Genomic DNA, 18,160 nt, shown 5'->3' on the forward strand with positions numbered 1-18,160 from the left:
GTTAGAAAAGGGCTATCTTAGCTGTCCTAGAATGATATGGAAAAAATTTAACTGACCAAAATAGTAACACAAGAAGAGTAGGAAAGGTTCCCTAAAAAATTGTGCTGCTTCCAAAATGAGTTAGCTTTATGTCAAATCTCTGTCTTTAAAGTAGGTTAAGTAGAGTTTGCATAAAAAGGTGAATATTGGGACATTAATAATTAGATTTTACCAATTTTAGTAATGTAGTTATGACTAAAGGAATAGTAGAGAGAGAAAGAGAAGATATAACCAATAGAAGGAGAAAGTATGAAAGCAGGAACTGGAAGTAACATGAAAATTGTGTGGTTTAATAGCGTGTTTTAATTTTAAGAAAATGAGAGATGGAGAATAAGGAGATAGCATAGGCTATCTAAATAGTGAAACTTATGAAACAGTAAAAAGTATGAACAGGAGAAAGAAAAAAGTGAGAAGGTAAGCATTACAGGAAGAATGAAATTGACATGGTTTAATAAAGTGCTTTTAGTCATAAGGGCGAAATATAGAAGGTAAAGTGAGCTGACAGTATATACTGAGTGGATTTGAAAGCTTGAACTAGAAATATATGAATGTGAGCAGTGACATTAGAATGAAGGAGTGACAGTGAAAAGTAGATGAATAGTATACAGGGAAGAATGATGGAAATAGAAAACCAGGGATATTTAAGAAAGCAATTCACAGCAACTGTTTCCTTCTGTAAGAGGGAGGAAATGCATAAACAGCGGAATAAATAAAACGTGCTTTCGATATTTTTTTTAAGTTAGTCTAGCTCATATATGGCTGCCACCTAAAGCTTTCATCCTTTGGAAATAGGTGAGAAGACAAATTATAATGTGTGTAAGGAATATTTAATCTTTTGAGAGGCAGATATTTGGGCAGGGGTAAAAAGGACATAAAATATATGTAGAAATAGGAAATGACCAATTTGAGTAAAGTTAGAACTTATGAGTTACTTATTTTGCTGCCATGCAAATAAAGTAGAAAGGTTTGAAGCAGTCACCTTTGGAAAATGTAAATAGTTTTGAGGTGATTACTGTAGAGAGTCGATTATCTTAATGTCAATTATCCGAACCAGCCTTCCAAAGTTTTTGGGTAGGAAAAATTATAAAGACTGAATATGTAAATATCATACGTATTTGCTTGAGCATGTTTTTTGAGCTTGTAGCCAGCTTGTGTGTGAAAAATATTCTTTATTGTCCACTGGAATCACTGAATGGCTGAAAAGTGTATTCTTGCATGCAGAAAAAAACAAGATTTCAGAAGTTTTTTATCCAGTTCAATTATATGTTTGATTATCTGAACAGTTTGATTATCCGAACTACCCTAGGTACCAATTACTTTGGATAATCGACTCTCTGTTGGTGAAAACGTAGTACTCTGTGTGTGCTACGATAGTAGTATAGATGCTGTATTTCAAGACTGGTAAATAATCTGAGCTGAAAATTGACACGAAAGGAAGAAAAAATGGCTTAAATATGGACCAGAGTTCTTTTACTGCTTCTAAGAGAGAATCAGAAATGCGTGACAGTTAATATATTTTGAAAACAAGCAAACCTAATTTAAATTGATTTGGGGAGATTGAAGAGACTTGTTAATCAGAGGAGAAATACATTTGTTGGTATTAATAATAGGGTAGAGAGGTAGATAAGAAAGCAACTACAAGATAATCATAAATTTAATCAAAATCATTTAGTGGTGATCAATACGTTTTAGTTGGTAGGGAATTTAGTTGAACAGAGCAGAAATATTTTGAGATCATATTAAAAATGCAACGATCCACAAAGGCACAGGACACCAAGCAAGCACTGAAGACCAAGCGGAACAGTTCCTCCTTTCTTTTCTTAACGCAGAACTTTATTAAAGATAAAACACAGCGTTTTCACTACTACTAATGTTGTAGCTTCCTCAGAGAGTAAAACAGCAAACATTTTTTGGCGCCAATGTTGCAGAATATAAATCAGAGAGTCATTTGTTCAATTAATTAAACAATAAAAAACAATTAACTTGAAGTTGGGCCTTCTGTATCTTAATTGTGTTTTACTCTCATCCACCAAGATACACTTGAGCATTTTTATACATATTTTTTATATATAAAATAATTTTGTTTATTTATATTTTTAAATATTTTGTATTGACAAATATTGTTTAACTTTTTCAAGTTCTGATTTTTACTTTTATTATAATGGTAGTTCATTTTTAGTATGTTGATTGCATTATTACTGGTATTTATTTATTCTGCAATACAGTGCCTTACTGAGGTACCCTGGTTACATATTTATTTGCGGAGGCATAGTGCTATAATGACATGACTTGGAACGTGTTTGGTTATAGCTTTACATATTTCTTATGTAGGCAACCTTGATTATATCCTGCAGCTACAATGCTACTATTGTTTGACATGATCTATAACTTTTTGTCTATGTAAGCATGTATATACTATTACTTTTAGAAACTTACTGGTATGTGGTAGGGAAGTGATATTCTTAATTAACTCTTTTTCAAGTTAATTGTTTTTTATTGTTTAATTAATTGAACAAATGACTCTCTGATTTATATTCTGCAACATTGGCACCAAAAAATGTTTGCTGTTTTACTCTCTGAGGAAGCTACAACATTAGTAGTAGCGAAAATGCTGTGTTTTATCTTTAATAAAGTTCTGCGTTAAGAAAAGAAAGGAGGAACTGTTCCGCTTGCTTGGTGTCCTGTGCCTTTGTGGATCGTTGGTTTTTTCTTCGTTACATAGTTTGATATTAAAAATGCATGTATGTGCTCCTTAAGGGCAATTTTAGTAACATATAAAATTTATTACAGTTCATTGTTTTATTGTTGATATGTTATTCAATTCTGCTATATTTCAGTAATGTTAGTTTTATAGGTACCTTCCTATAGATGGAGTTAAAGGGTACGGCTTTAGATGGTTAATATAGGTTTACATGTTGGAAAGTGAAATTTTAAGGCTTTGGATTTGAACCAGGCCTTCAAATTAATTTGAGGATTTTGTTAGAATATAAAAGGGAGTGGGTAAAATATCTATCCCTTTAGCAATCTTGTGTAGGTGGGAATAGGGGATGTTAAGGAATGGACCCATTCTCAACATTCTGTGGAACTCTATCAGTTAGAGTAGAGTGCTACAGGGCAGACAAAGACACACTACAGGAGCTCTGCAACCTCTGTCATCATCAGCTCAGACCCAGGGCAAACCGAGGTGAACCAATGCCAGTGGAAAAAGGTCTGTGTAACACTTAGAATTTTAGCTACAGGAACCTTTTAGAGAAACACAGATATACTAAGCTCTAAGTCAGTTATGCACCCTGAGCATCAGACACTAATCTTGTGTATCCTCGTTGAATTCAAAAGGTAGAAAACAAGGATATGGCACAGTTATCATCACTTGCACAGGGTGTTGTGGGAGGGCAGGAAGCCTAGGCTGACACAAAAGCTAAGTGAATGCATAGGAATAAGAAAGAGAAGCAGGCAGACATTTGGATAAAGTAACAAATGTGGCCAGTGAGACAAAATGAGCTTTAAGCTTCACAGTTGAACCATGTAACTGCTGTGTTCTTATCTAGGAGCTCTCCAGGTGAAATTCATGTGTGAGTGTCTGCAAGAACACAGCCAAGCTCTGTGCTAGCTCTACATCTTGGTATGTCAGACAGGTGTGAGCTGTGCATGTTAGAGGTGGCAGTTCTTCACCATTGAAATTGACCACAAGAATTGGCTCTGCCAGGAGTTGCACTGGCATGTCCACACCCATGGTCAGATGCAGTGCCGCTACCTGAATGTGACTGATGTCTGCTGGATGAGCTGTCCTCATAAGAATGCCCAGGACCACGACCCCATGGCCTGAGATGTTGAGGTGAGGACACCTCAACCACTGATGCAGAAGTGGAAGTAGTGCCACTATGGGAGCATGATTGGGTATGGCCACATCAGCTATCATCAGATGAAGTGGCTGACCTATGCTCACATAGATGCTGTCTCCCTCCTAGCAGATATTCCATCACAGACACTGCCGGTTCCAGCATGTTATTCATCTGATCCACTGAATCAGCAACACAATGGAGGCAATCATGCATGTCAGCCTGTGACACATCTACAACCCTAAGCATTTATCTGGAGGACCTATTGGAATGTACCTGCACCTCCATGATGGTCCTTAACATACATTAAGTGGCAATGGGAGACACACCTGGATCAGGTGGAGGATGGACAACAGGCCTCATCTGAGCACCTCTAACAACCCTCCTGTGTGGCAGCTCACCCACACTTTGGCCTATGGCCAGAGTCAACAGGCACTAAAGCCACAGTAATCACACTAACCTGACCGAGTGTCTCACCCTTCACCTGTCCAATATCTGAGGGATCACTGAAATGGGTCAGCATAGTTCTACTGGCTGTGTCCGATGGAATTACAGGGGATGGCTGTATGACAACCTCAGTGTCAGATTCAACCTCTTCACCCCCCCAAATATGCCTCTGTTTGCCACCATCATCATCATCATCATCAGAATGTGCTGATACTCTGACATCAGGTGGTAGGAGTCCACACATCCACCATCAGGATCACCTGTGATAATAAGTAACAAACACAGGAACAATTAATACCTTCACTACTATAGTCCAACATGTGCTAACAAACTAACAGTGGTGCCACTATTAGAGATAGTACAACAACACACACAACAGTCCTGACACCCACATCACAAACTAATTATTTCTTTTAACTGCTCTTCAGTACTGACACAAAAATGTTTAGCTTACCATGTGCAGATGATTGTAGGCTCACAATGCTAGATGGTCCTGGAAGAAGTTAAGCAACAGGTAAGGACACATCATTACAATGAACAGTAACACAGGGGTTTAAAACTTTTTTCCTTTTATATGTCTATTAACAACAAGAACTTGGATGACACGTACACCCCGAGAGCATGTGTAATCAACCAGAATGTGTTGTTAACTGTATCAGTCTACAACTATTCCCCCAAAAGAAATTTAATGTTAAACAGAATTTAAGTATTGCTGTCAATATTTTACTATCCAAGAAGTATTTAACAACTGAGATGGGTAAACCTACCTGGAAGATCTTCCCGGGACATACTTGTCCTATCTGAAACAGCAGCAGCACCAACAGCAGCTATTCTGCAGTTTCCATTGAGCTCTCTGGATCCTTGACAGTGGACAGGAACTTTTTATTTGGTGTCCGTGGTGGCTCTTTAACAGGCCCCCTCCCCCGTAGCCATCCATTCACAGGCCACTGCAGCTGCTCTCCACCAGGCTGATGAAATCATGTCATTGGCCCTATGGTGCACCTGATCATATGTCTTTATCTGGCCAGCTACTGCCTTCATATCAGCCACTATCTGCTATCAAATTTGCATTCTGCCATACATATCCCCAGGCTCCCTCTCAAGTCAAAAGGCACCTTGTTGTCTAAATGCTTACACAATGACTTCATTCCCAGGGTCACTGAAGGGGGGTTTGCAGGCATTGGGACACCTGGGTGCCATAGTCCTAGGTGACATAAAACACAAAAGAAGGATAATACACATAGGTATCATGTAAATAAAAGTCCTGCTGTGATATAACACATAAAAGGTGGTATTTCAATATTATCCACTGGAAAAGCATAAAACAGTCAGGATATTCAAATTAAAAAAAAAAAAGAATTGTGTGGTTGTAACATATTACAATCACACAAAGCAAGTTTTTTTTTATAATGCCTGTATGTGTGTGGCTTAGCACAAACAAGCGAAATGGAGAAACACAATGAATGTCAGGTTTACCTGTGCTTATCTTGTTTGTGTAATGCTTAGCAGTGTGCAAACATGGACTAGTGGCCCACACAAGAAGCAGACAGAACACTTGCAGACAGGTAGTATACAGTTTAAAGTTGTTGCAGTTTTTGCTTTCCTTCGTCCAACACCACTAAGTGATGTTTCACAGTGATTAACAAGCTTCTCCAACACCTGCAGCCATCGAACACCTGCAGACAGGATGCAAACAGTCAACAATTTCAAAATGGATACATTCTATTAATTCTGTTGGGCACTGTGCAAACACACTAAGCAGCGTTGTGTGGGGCCCAACAGAACTTCAAAGTGAATAGGGAATTATGCAACTGTTATATATCCATTTCTGTGGAAGCAGGTGTAAGTGTAGGGCTGTAAAGAAGATGATTCTAGGTTCGAGTACAGGAAGTGCAACATATTTTTACATTGTGATAGTCTAGTTTATAGTAATGAACAGGAAAATATACAAGTTTTATTTAAATATTCCTCTGGGAACAGGTGTAAATGTAGGGCTGCCATACAGATTATCCTGGGTTCTAATACAGGAAATTCCAGACATTTTTACTGTTGTTCCATTTCACATTATAATAAATACCACTTAAAGCACTTTTTACATAATTATAAATAGAGGAGTGGAGCTGATATGAATTATATGTATGAGGAATAAGACACCTTTGCTGTGTTTTTAAGGTTCAGATTTATGACTGAGGGTCTACTGTCTACTACGTTTCTATAAGTATAATTCTGCTATCTGGACTTGGATGGCTTTCATACTTAAGTAAGACACATACACAGATGAATCTATATGCAAGGGCCTTGTCAGGTCACACACATACATGGTTAACACTTTACTCTGTCATCTGCATTTATGAATGATCTACGATTATGTCTGAGAAGCACTTTTTCTGTGGTAAGGGTGGAAATTCACAGCTGTGAAAAAAAATGTTTTGTCTGTTAAGCATAGGCTTGAATCTCACACTGTAAAATTAAATTTTAGCCATGTATAAAGCCAAACAAACATGTCAGGTCAGGGCATTCATGCCCCCAGTGCATGCCAGCAAACTTAAATCACCTAACAGTTACAGCAGCAGACACCCGTCAAACTAATGTCAAGTGTCAGATTAATCTTTAAACAATTGTTTTCCTCCCTACTCGGTACTGTTGCTCTCCACTTAACATCTCAGAAATACAGTTGGCATGGTTTCTAGAGTCTGCGCACTACCAGTAAATGTGATGACAGGTATTGACAGGGAATCATTATTTGCTATTGCTATTGCTTTGGGATAGACATGTCAGTGTTAGATGGGAAGGTGCCCAATTTAGGGTGCAGAGGTCGGATGTTCAGGAGTCCAGAATATTTATTGGATTCCTGGTAAAGCATCAAAGCCAAAGGCTTCTGCAGGGGTACTATCCTGTCTCCCAGTACAAGTCTGAGGCTTGGAATAGTCTGGCCAAGGCTATAACCATTGTGACTAGCATTCCATGCACTAGAGAACAGTGTAGGCACCACTTTAACAAACTAAAAAGGCGCAAGAGGGATTCACTCAAAAAGTGGTTGGATGAGTTTCAAGCTAGCGACATCCCACAGCTGTGTAAGTATGCTAATAAAGAGAATATATAACATATAGAAAGCTAAATATAAGAAATACTGGTATGCATAATTTTTTTTGTTATTTGGGTAGACCAACAGAGACCGCTAACTCCCATCCTCCACGGCCACTCCATCAGGTGCCCATGCTGTTAATTGAACTCAGCCTGTATGGACCCCAATCAAGATTTTATCCCTCTATGCCATTATGGCTGATCAGATTGATTCATATGTTTCTCACTAACCTTTAAGCTTGATACATTTGAATGGTTTAAACATGGTGATTGAAATTTGTTGCTTATTTATTTCATAAAATGCTGTATCAGACTTACACAGGTCTGGATCTTTAATTGCCTTAAGATGTGATATTTCTTTCTCAGCATCTCAAATGAGAAATCAGAATTTAATTTTCAGAAAAAGTGTAGAGGAATTGTGTTCAGAAAGAAAAATATTAAAGTCTTTTGAGTTAATATTTGTTTTGGTTGAAGCATACATGTCTTTATAAGTATGATATAAGGCTTTAAGGATAGCATCATATTGTCCATACAGAGGATCATTATCCAACGAGGATGAAATATCATTTGAGCTTCGGCTCAAAAACTTTATTAGCATCTAATTCACTTTACCAACAACATCAAGAGACAGGCAGTGATAAACTGAAAAAATAAATGCAGCAAAACCTTGTCTCCTTGTAGTAGAAAACCCTATCAAACCTCAGTGGAGGGGATGGCCTTGTCCCATGTACACATAAACATAATAATTGTAATTTCCTGATCATTGTATGTGAAAGTTTAATGCCCGGCTACTATGGCCTCTGTCAAAAACATGTTTCTGACATGAGAGGCATCTTGTTTTTGGTCTGTTTGTATCACACATTCATGTGAGTCAGTGAATCAGATATTGGTTGTCATAATCTTTTTAATTGTTCTGCAAGAAAAAAAGTAACTCCAGAAAGTGTAATTCTAAAACACAGATTTCAGATAATTAGATTTTAGGAACTGAACATAGCAAACTAATACACTTTCATGCGGGCTGGATCACTAGGGGTTGAAACCATGTGGAAAGGTACCAGATTTTTTTTGTGGGAACCTTGTTTGCTGGGTCTAATTCCCTTAACTCATCTTCAAAATTCAATCACTACCTGCAATGATTTCATGATTATTAAATCCAGAAAAAATTAGGAGTAACTTGAAGAACCACAAGGAGTGTGTTATTAATGATTGTTTTAAAATATGAATCTAATAGTACATTAGCTTTTAGTAGTACCTGCTTTTCCCCAGCTTCATACATTCAATATTAAGAGGCCATCCATTTATCTGTAAAAATATAGAGTTCAGAGTCACTTAAACACTGATTACTGATCATTGTCAGGGAAATGAGTACCTCACTGACGGGTTACTGTTACTTTCTAAGCAGAAGGAACATAACACATGATTAGCAGTATATTTAGGCGAAAACTGATGTACATATATATATATATATATATATATATATATATATATATATATATATATATATAGGCATAAAACCCTTTTTCAGCGGAGGTCTGGGGAGAAAAGCTCCATTGTTAGTAAACTATTTTGTTAGTAGAAAGAAAATTGTATAATACAATAAAGAAAAAAATAGTAACAGACATTCATAACGGTAAAAAGACTAGAACAGAATAAATTGGTCAAGTGGGAGACAAGGCCAATAATCCTGTATAACAATGCTTCTAGAAGACAGTTCTTACAGTAGTAGCAGGTAGTGACATTGTATACGATAATAGTGCAATTACGATACTTAGTCTTATATACAGGTAGCACAGCAAACTGAAGACTTAAAATCTGGCAGATATTAACAGTGAGAAAGAAAAAAAAACAACATAAGGTAGTCATATGGCTTAAAATGCAATGCTCATTACATATATGTGTGTGTGTGCGTGTGTGCGTGTGTGCGTGTGTGCGTGTGTGTGTGTGTGTGTGTGTGTGTGCAATGTTCATTTAGTTAGCAGAGTATTGCAATGATGATAAGAGTTGAGGCAAAAATGAACATTTTTGTAAAAAATGCAAGCATCTTGTCCCTTGTCATGCATATGGAACATACTGTTGTCAGTCTAAAGACCATCATTCTGATTTTATTCCTTAATTTACCTTCAGTTATTGAGTTTAGATTTTAAGAAGGGTAATAAAGTTAGCATCATGTGTTAAGCAAAATGGAAAATAATAAGCATAACCACTTGGTGTAAAGATGAAAATATAAAATAGAAGTGCAAAATAAGATGAAACACTTGGATGAACAATTAATATCTACAGGAACTTATTTGTTGAGAAAAACTGGGCAAACTATTTAATTAACAATACAGAAAAGCTAATCGATCAGACCTATTGTCAAATTACTAAAACATTAAATGTACTTGTCCCAAAATATGTTATTACCTGTAATTAATTAACCAAAGCAGCAGAAAGCTAATTGCAGATTTTAAAATAGAAGCCAATGATGGTGTTTCTACTGATTAAAAATTAATTAGCAAACAAATCCTTAGGTATTATAAGGCTATTTGTGGAAAATGTCATCATTTTATACCTGCAGCTGAATATAACAGGATCATTAAAGCAAATACTGTATAAATCAGTTAGTCACAAGTCTAGAAAAATGATATACCCTAATGAATTCACATTCTAGCTCAGATCATAACCTTCATAAAACTGTTAAAACCATTTTAGATATAATTATTAATGAATTTAGCACATCTTTGAGGACTTAAATAAAACTCATCCAGATTCTGCATGAGAAAGAATTGCCACATTTAATTGTATCATATGCATTAGTTATAGGCCTACTGTATTTCTGCTTAAGTTTCATTTTGAATATTTCCAGGGAAAATGATTTTCATTTTCATTTTTCCAGGAAAACTTTGGCAAATCCCAGTTCTTGACTGTCTGAAAAATGGGAAAAAACAGTATTTTCATGGAATTTGGTGATTTGGGCAAGAGAACTATTCCACTATGACATGTATTTCTGCTTGTATTTGTTATTTATAATATTCCTATCTTGCATGATTGTGTGTTCTGTTCATAGAAGCCGCGGTGGTACAGCAGTAGTGTTGTTGCCTCACAATAAGAGGTTCTCCTGTTCGATTCTTGACTGGAGTGCCTTCTGTGTGGAGTCTGCATGTCCTCCCTGTGGTCGAATGGCCTCCAAAACACATGCGTGAATGGGCGTGCCTTCGCTGAAGGTTAGGTGTTGGGCTGGCAACTCGGCACCATAAAAATCTACTGCCAATCATTAGTGGTCTGGAGTTCCACTGTGGCGACCCCTAACCGGGAAAAGACAAACAATATATATATATATATATATATATATATATATATATATATATATATATATATATATATATATACTGATGCAGAAGAAAGATATAACGAAAAAACATGATGACCAGAAATTGCATTTAAAATGATGGGTATAATGCCTGGATTTTATCTCATGAAAATGGAATTTAATGTTTTTTTTAACCAAAAGTCAGAGTCCCTGAATATTTCCTTACTTCAGGAAGATTCTTGTTTTTCCTAACCTTTTCTTTATTTTTCATGTCCTCCAGTTTGGCAAGATTATAAAGTAGATGCCAAATTTGCCTTCCATGTAGCTTGTTGAGCTTCAACTGAATGAGCTGCTCTCTGCTTGAATTGAACTCGATAAAGTTGAACTTCCAGTAATGGTTTTCCATGGAAAATCATTATCAGCATAATAGCGATTGTGAAACTATGAAGGTTTGTGCTTATAGGCTGTGAAACATCTCCCAGAAGAGAATGATAGAGAACTCCTGGCTGAATTAAAGTTCTGCTGCACAGATGTTCAGTTGTGGCAAATAACTCTAGCAGCACTATGCCCACATCTAAAATAATCAAGTGCAGGTGGGAAGAACACTCTGTGTGACCTGTCTACTTTATTCCTTGTACAGAGGGACAATCAGGTGGAGGCCTGGCATCAGTGTCTTACCAGGATAGCCTGTTGTATATCTCACTGAACTGCTTACTGTATTGTAACAAGAACAAAATGTAATGGATGTCCACTTCCCTGTTCAGGGGAAGGCCTGTTAATCCCTATAGGACAGAAGTTGTGTCTAAGGGACATTACCTAAGAAACACACTGGACTATAATTGTGACTGCAGCGATGAACAGCATTTCTTACATGCTGTTCATATTTCAACAGAAAACATAAATAGTATACCAAGCATGAGATCCATCATTTCATTTAGCACATTAATAAAGGCATTGTCAATTGGACACTGCATTTTGTCTAACTCTAACAGGCCCACTGGACATCCTTTTGGAGATAGCTGTCATATCGCCTGCTGTCCTTAGGCTCCTGGGAGGCCAAGAACATTATTCCCTTGCATTTGGTTATTTCAATCACCCAGCACTGAATTTGCTGCAGCTGTATGTTCCTGCAGCAGAACTGCAATTCAGCCAGGTGTTCCCAAACAGCTGTCTCACCACCTATAGTCCAGCATCCCTCATGGTCTCACAAAAACAAAAAAGGAAGAAATCTGTCAAAAGAAAGGAACCACTGTCAGCAGAGATACGGAAACAATACTGATTACGGTTTCAAATTTACCAAGGCCAATTCAACCAGATGATAGCTCATCCAGTTTAAACTCAACAAGATTTACAGAAGCCAGCTTTGTCATCTAGCAGAGAATTTTGCCGAAATGGACAGCCTGAAAACTAAAGACAAGATAAGGAAAATAAGGATATATCTGAGGTGGGGAAAGATTCAAAATTAAAACTTCTGTAGAAGTATAGTAATCCTATAACTGATGTATGATATTAAAGTAAAGCCAAATCTGACGTTGAAGTTAGTATATATCAGTCTGGGGTTGGTAGAGGACTGCACCCCAACAAAAATAAACTTTTAACAAGTGTTTCTTTGAATGGAAGGTGCAAATAGTAGTTTTTGTAGCACCCTTTTTAAAAAAAAAAATGAAAACTGAAGGACCATGGTGAATGCTGCCATTCACTGTTCTCCAAGTTATTTTTTGCAGGGGGCAAGCCTTTCTGCACCCTCAGTGTGGAAATTGTGCCCCCTCCATGACTAGAAAAGTAAGACTCTGAGACACAGCAATCTTAGATTTATATATGTAAGTCACTATTTTTATGCATTCATACATGTTTTTCTAGGACTCACATTTTTGACTTTTGTTTTCCTCCAGTTGAACATTCATAGTTCGTTAAGTCACTGATATATAGGGTAGCTATCAGATAATTACATCCAAGCACAGGTGCCTTTCTGCATAGCAGTTATCTTGCAAACCTTTAGAACACTCAGTCTTACAGCAGCCGGAAAAAAATAATGAATATTCTCCTGTATTAGATCCTTAAATATAAAGCATTCAGTGTGAGATGAGATATATTCCACTTTCTACTTAATCTGAAAGTACAGAAACACAGATGTTTGGATTTCCTTATCTTTGTCTCTGTAATGATTAATTAAAGTTAATGAGTTTGTATTGCAAAGCTCCTTGCATGGAAAGGAGCACACAGCTTCACAATGAAGAACATTATTTCAGCATTTTAAATGTTGGATAACTGTGGGGTATCATCAAAGAAGATTCAAAACCCTGATAGATCTAAATGTCAGTGTATTTATTCACAATGGTCAGGAAATAAATGGTAGTGGTAATGAACCTAATAGCCACAGGGATCTATTATCTTTGCAGACTACTGTCCAGCACAAAAGAATATCACTAAAAATACATGCTTCTTGAATGTCATCTACTTTAGGAGGCTTAAAGTCTCACTTTGGTAAGATTTGCAAAGAACTTTTAATGACAAAATTACTGGTGGCTTGAAATTGCTGAAGTGCATTTGTTGGTGCAGCGTGTTCTTCTTACCTTTGAAGCTACAAGGTATATACTATGCAGTCCAGTATTGCCATCATCTCTGGTGTGAAAGAAATCTGTGTCATCTTATTGCACCCACCTTCTTTGGCACAGACATACTCTCCATCCACTAATGATGGCAGAATAAACCCCACGAAACCGCCAAGCACAGTTTGACAGCAGCAAGAATCCCACACTCCGAATGTATTGAATGAAATATTCTTCCTCTCCCAAGTGTAGCTTAGTGGTAATTGTCATTCTTGTAACCAGGCCACACCTAGCTTTACAGAAGTTAGCCTGAAACACTCCTGATCATTTTGGCTATTATCTTTTTCTTTCTTCTCCGCTTCTACCCAGCCAATAGTCATGATTATGTCTGCTCTCTTCCCATCTACATTTTCAGAGTTTGAAGCCAGGCATAAATTGGGTGAGTTTCTTAATACAGGTGGAAATAGAGAGTACAGATTACTGTACTAATTAGCAAGTAAGTAACCCTAGAGCTAGAAAGCACCAGCTGGAGAAAGTGAGAGAGGGCAACTTAGGCTGCCTTTCCACTCTTGGTGGTGTACGTGGAGCACTCACTAGGGGCAACTCTTGGTGAAGGCTGGGGGTTCAGAATGTCATAGTTAAATGGATTCCTGGACCAGAGAACAAAACAACACAGATGTCTCTATTAAATGTGAGTACAGGACAGCACCATGCACCGCTGCCCAGACTCCTAAGGACCACAGGTATAATAAGATTCTAGGGAAACATCTGTATCTGTACATAAAGGTCAGCTGTCAAATGTTTTTTGTCTTTCTTTACTTCGAAGTATGATGTAGTTACTGCTAACTTCATAAATTCTATTCATAGAATAAACAATTATTTATGTAGAATGGAGTAACAGGTGAGATACCAAAGAAATCTTCCATCTTGTTGACTAAGCAGAAAAAGACTATTTACTCTCTTTATGTTGGAAAAGTTTTTACTAATGTTTGTTTTTACATATAAAAGACATAAAATTCCAAGCTTTACCTCTTGAATGTTATATAAAAGAAAATGATCAGGTATTGCAGTCAGTAAGGTCACTGCTTTTTTCCTTTAATTAAATCTATCCTCCCACTATCTGTCTTTTCACCCGACTTGAACATTAAGATTTTCATGGCTTCCAGCTCCCTGTTATCTCCCATAGTCATTAAATGAGTTTTTATATGAAACTTTTCATTAGATGGTTCTTCAGGCAACCTTTATGAGGATGTTGCCTGTCACTGACACTTCATTCATGGACTGGTAATAGAGAGAAGAGATGATTCACGCAAAAGCCATAGACATTGCCATTCTAATGCACTGTTGGACAGTTTCTGTAACCTGGACTATGCCCTTCAGTCAGCAGATATAGACATGCACAGACTGAGTATACATTTCAGAACCTCTCTATTGTGGCTTCTGTGATTATAAAATAACACTGATTCTGCCAGGCACCATCTTGGCCAATACCAGATGTGATATGCAGATGTTTTACCCCTTTACCAGAAGGCTGAAAGGGCCAGAAGTCTGGCTCTATTTATATAACCAGTTCACCAGCAATAGAAATAAAAACCTTACCTCTGCATCTGTAGGATGAACAGAAAATAGTTTCCCTTCTTTAACAGTTTCAGCTATGTAAAACAACTTCTTCTACATTACAGTTTTAAAGCCTTTTTCTATCACTAGAGTAGGATCATAGGAACATAGGATGATAGGAAGTTACTAGGCTATTGGCCCTGAGGCCCTTACATGCCTAGCCAAGAAGTTAGCCCATGTTCCAACAAGTCAGCACCCTATGCCACTGTCCAGCAGGGACACAGGTGGAATCCCAGGGTTGTATTTTCTGTTCCCCATCCAGTTATCCAGGTTGTGCTTAAAAATGTTTAATGAGGTACTCTGCTTTACGTGGAGAGAGAGTCTGTTCCACAAAAAGGGGAGTCTCTGGGACACAAATCTGTCCCGCCAACAAGTCCTATTGATGTCACACACCAGGCTGAAGTCACGCATGTGGGTTACTCTAGTGGAGCTTGACTTACAGATGTGCAGCAGTCCCATCAGGGTGGGGTCTGAGATTGCTTTGTATGCCAGACAGAGATCACCTCTGAGGAGTCTGTAGGAGACTGAGTAGAGGGACGGGGCTTTTACTTATCTATGTAGGTAGACTTTTGAGGCCCTCGATTCTCCAGATGAGGAACCTCTGTGGTCTCTCCAGCTGCTGCATGTACTTTGTGAGGTACATGCCGAAAGGGGGCATTGCACTCAATAATGGGTCTTATAAGGGAAGAATACAGGGATGTTATGACCACCTTGTCCCTGAATGAGATACCCTTACTAAAGAGGTGGGCCATGTAGAAAGCTTTCTGTCCAATAAAGGCAATATGGTGGTCAAAAGTCAGTTTGCTGTCAACCTGGGTGCCCAAATCCCTCACAACTGATTGCATGCTTAGTGCCTTATTATCAATGTGATAATTTGTGGGGACATCCCTCTCCCCAAAAGAGATGATGATGCATTTTTTGGCATTCAGTTTGAGGCCATGTTTCTGGCACCAGTCATTTCTTTGGGTGAGACCCTCTTGGAGGATGTCCACATCACTAGGGGATTTGATGACAGCACCCAGTTTGCAGTCGTCTGCAAACTTGGTCAGCCATAGCCTACTAGATTTGGCCTGTACCTCTGAGAAGTATATCCCAAACAGCAGAGGCCCCAAGACCGATCCATGAGGTACACTGCTTGTTACGGGTCTACTACTTGAGGTGGCTTCCTCTATTTTGACTAGGTGAGTTCTGTCATTGAGCTAGTTTGCTACCCATCTGGTAACATATGGATTGATGCCTAGTTGAGAGAGTTTATCTGTTATACCTGAGTGGGGAATAGTATCCAACGCCTTGGCCAGGTCAAGGTAGGCAGTGTTTTCTGTCTTCCTCTCATCTATGGCCTTGGTGACTGTCTCAGAGAAGTTGACCAGATTTAACAGGCATGACCTCCCCTTGGCAAAACCAAATTGTGGGGGATCAAGTGTCTGGAGGTTGTCAATGTTCTTGTTAATGAAGTTCATGATAATCCAATCCATGGCCTTGCAGATCAGTTAGGCTGATGGCTCTAGAATTTCATGGATCGGTGGATGCTCCACCTTTGTGCAAAGGGATGACAGTAGTTGTCCTCCACTCAGCTGGGATGAAGCCAGTACTCAGGCTTTGGCTGAATAGGGTGCCTAATGGTGCTGCAAGTTCCTTCCTGAGATCATGTAGGATGCAGCCTGGGATGTTATGTTGATTAAATGAGATTCTTACTAGTTTTTTTTTTGTTTGGTTTTTTTGGGGTTTTTTTGTCATCTGCTTGGCAGTTTTGTGACCTCCATAGGTTCATAGATTCATAGGTTGGTACTAGGCTATCAGCCCTAGGGCCTATACAAGCCTAGCCATAACAATTCCCTGGCTATTTCTTCCCACACTATTTACTTCCCTGGACCCCTGTCTAGCAGGGCGACTGACGTGATCCCTGGGGTGAATTTCCTTTCTCCCATCCAATCGTCAAGATTCCTTTTGAAGAGGGCCAGCATGTTGTGTTTTTTGTAATGACAAGGTTTAGATCCCTGGGGCGTGTGGCTCTGAGGGATTGAGATTTCTTTAAGTGTAGCATGTCCAACAGCTCTGGGTTTGACATGGCCTTGTATGTTAAGCAGAGATCGCCTCTGAGTAGACGATATGCGAAGGAGTATAGCTGGAGTTTTTTAAGGCGGTCAGCGTAGGGCATCTGTTTTAGGCCTGTGATTCTTTTAGTGAGGTATTTCTGCGGCCTTTCCAGTTGTTGCAGATGTCTTGAGAGGTACATACCAAACGGGGCGTTGTATTCTATAATGGGTCTAATGAGGGATGAGTACAGTGGGACAATGACCTCCATTTTTCTGGATGAAAAGCCCTTAGTGATGAAGTGTGCCACGTAGAAGGATTATCTGACTGTTGTGGTGATGTGGTTATCAAAGGTGAGACCACTGTCCACCTGTGTCCCTAAATCTCTTATCACACTTTCAGTGTTTAGTGTACTGCCATCTATATGGTAATTCACAGATACATGTTTTTTCCCAAAGGGGATAACTATACATTTCTTGGCATTGAGCTTGAGCCCATGGCTCTGGCACCAAGCATCTGTTTATGTAAGGCCCTTTTGTAGAGTATCCACATCATTTGGGGATTCAATAATGGCTCCCGGTTTGCAGTCATCTGTGAACTTTGTTAGCCAGAGTCCCTTAGTGTTGGCCTGTTCTTCAGAGAAGTAGATGCCAAACAAGAGCAGTCCCAGGACTGAACCCTGAGGCACTCCACTTGTCACTTGTCTGGAGCTGGATTTGGAGTCGGCTACTTTTACAGTGTGTGTTCTATCAGTAATCCAGTTAGCAACCCATTGGATGATGTAGGGATTAATGCCCAGCTTAGTAAGTTTATCTATGATTCCAGAGTGGGGGATGGTGTCAAAGGCCTTGGCAAGTCTAGATAGGCTGTGTGGACCACCTTACCCTTGTCCATGGCTCTGGAGACTGATTCGAAGAAGTCAATCAGGTTCAGGAGACAGGAACGGCCCTTTATGAACCCAAACTGGGTGGGGTCCAGTGTTTGAAAGTTGCCAATGTCTTTGTTTATAAGTTCCATGATAATATGCTCCATGGCCTTGCAGATAAGGCTTGTCAGACTGATGGGATGGTAGTTTCTGGGATCCAAGGTGGATCCCCCCTTGTGGAGTGGGATAACTGTAGCTCTGCGCCACTCAGTGGGCATGAAATCTGAGGTGAGGCTATGATTAAACATGACATTTAGGTGACGTGCCATTTCATATTGTAGTTCATGTAGTACACAGCCCAGGATGTCATCTTGTCCCATGGATGCTGTATTTTTAG

This window comes from Protopterus annectens, chromosome 7.part0 (genome assembly GCF_019279795.1).
Source record: "Protopterus annectens isolate FY-2018-M chromosome 7.part0, PAN1.0, whole genome shotgun sequence".
Classification (NCBI taxonomy): Eukaryota; Metazoa; Chordata; order Ceratodontiformes; family Protopteridae; genus Protopterus; species Protopterus annectens.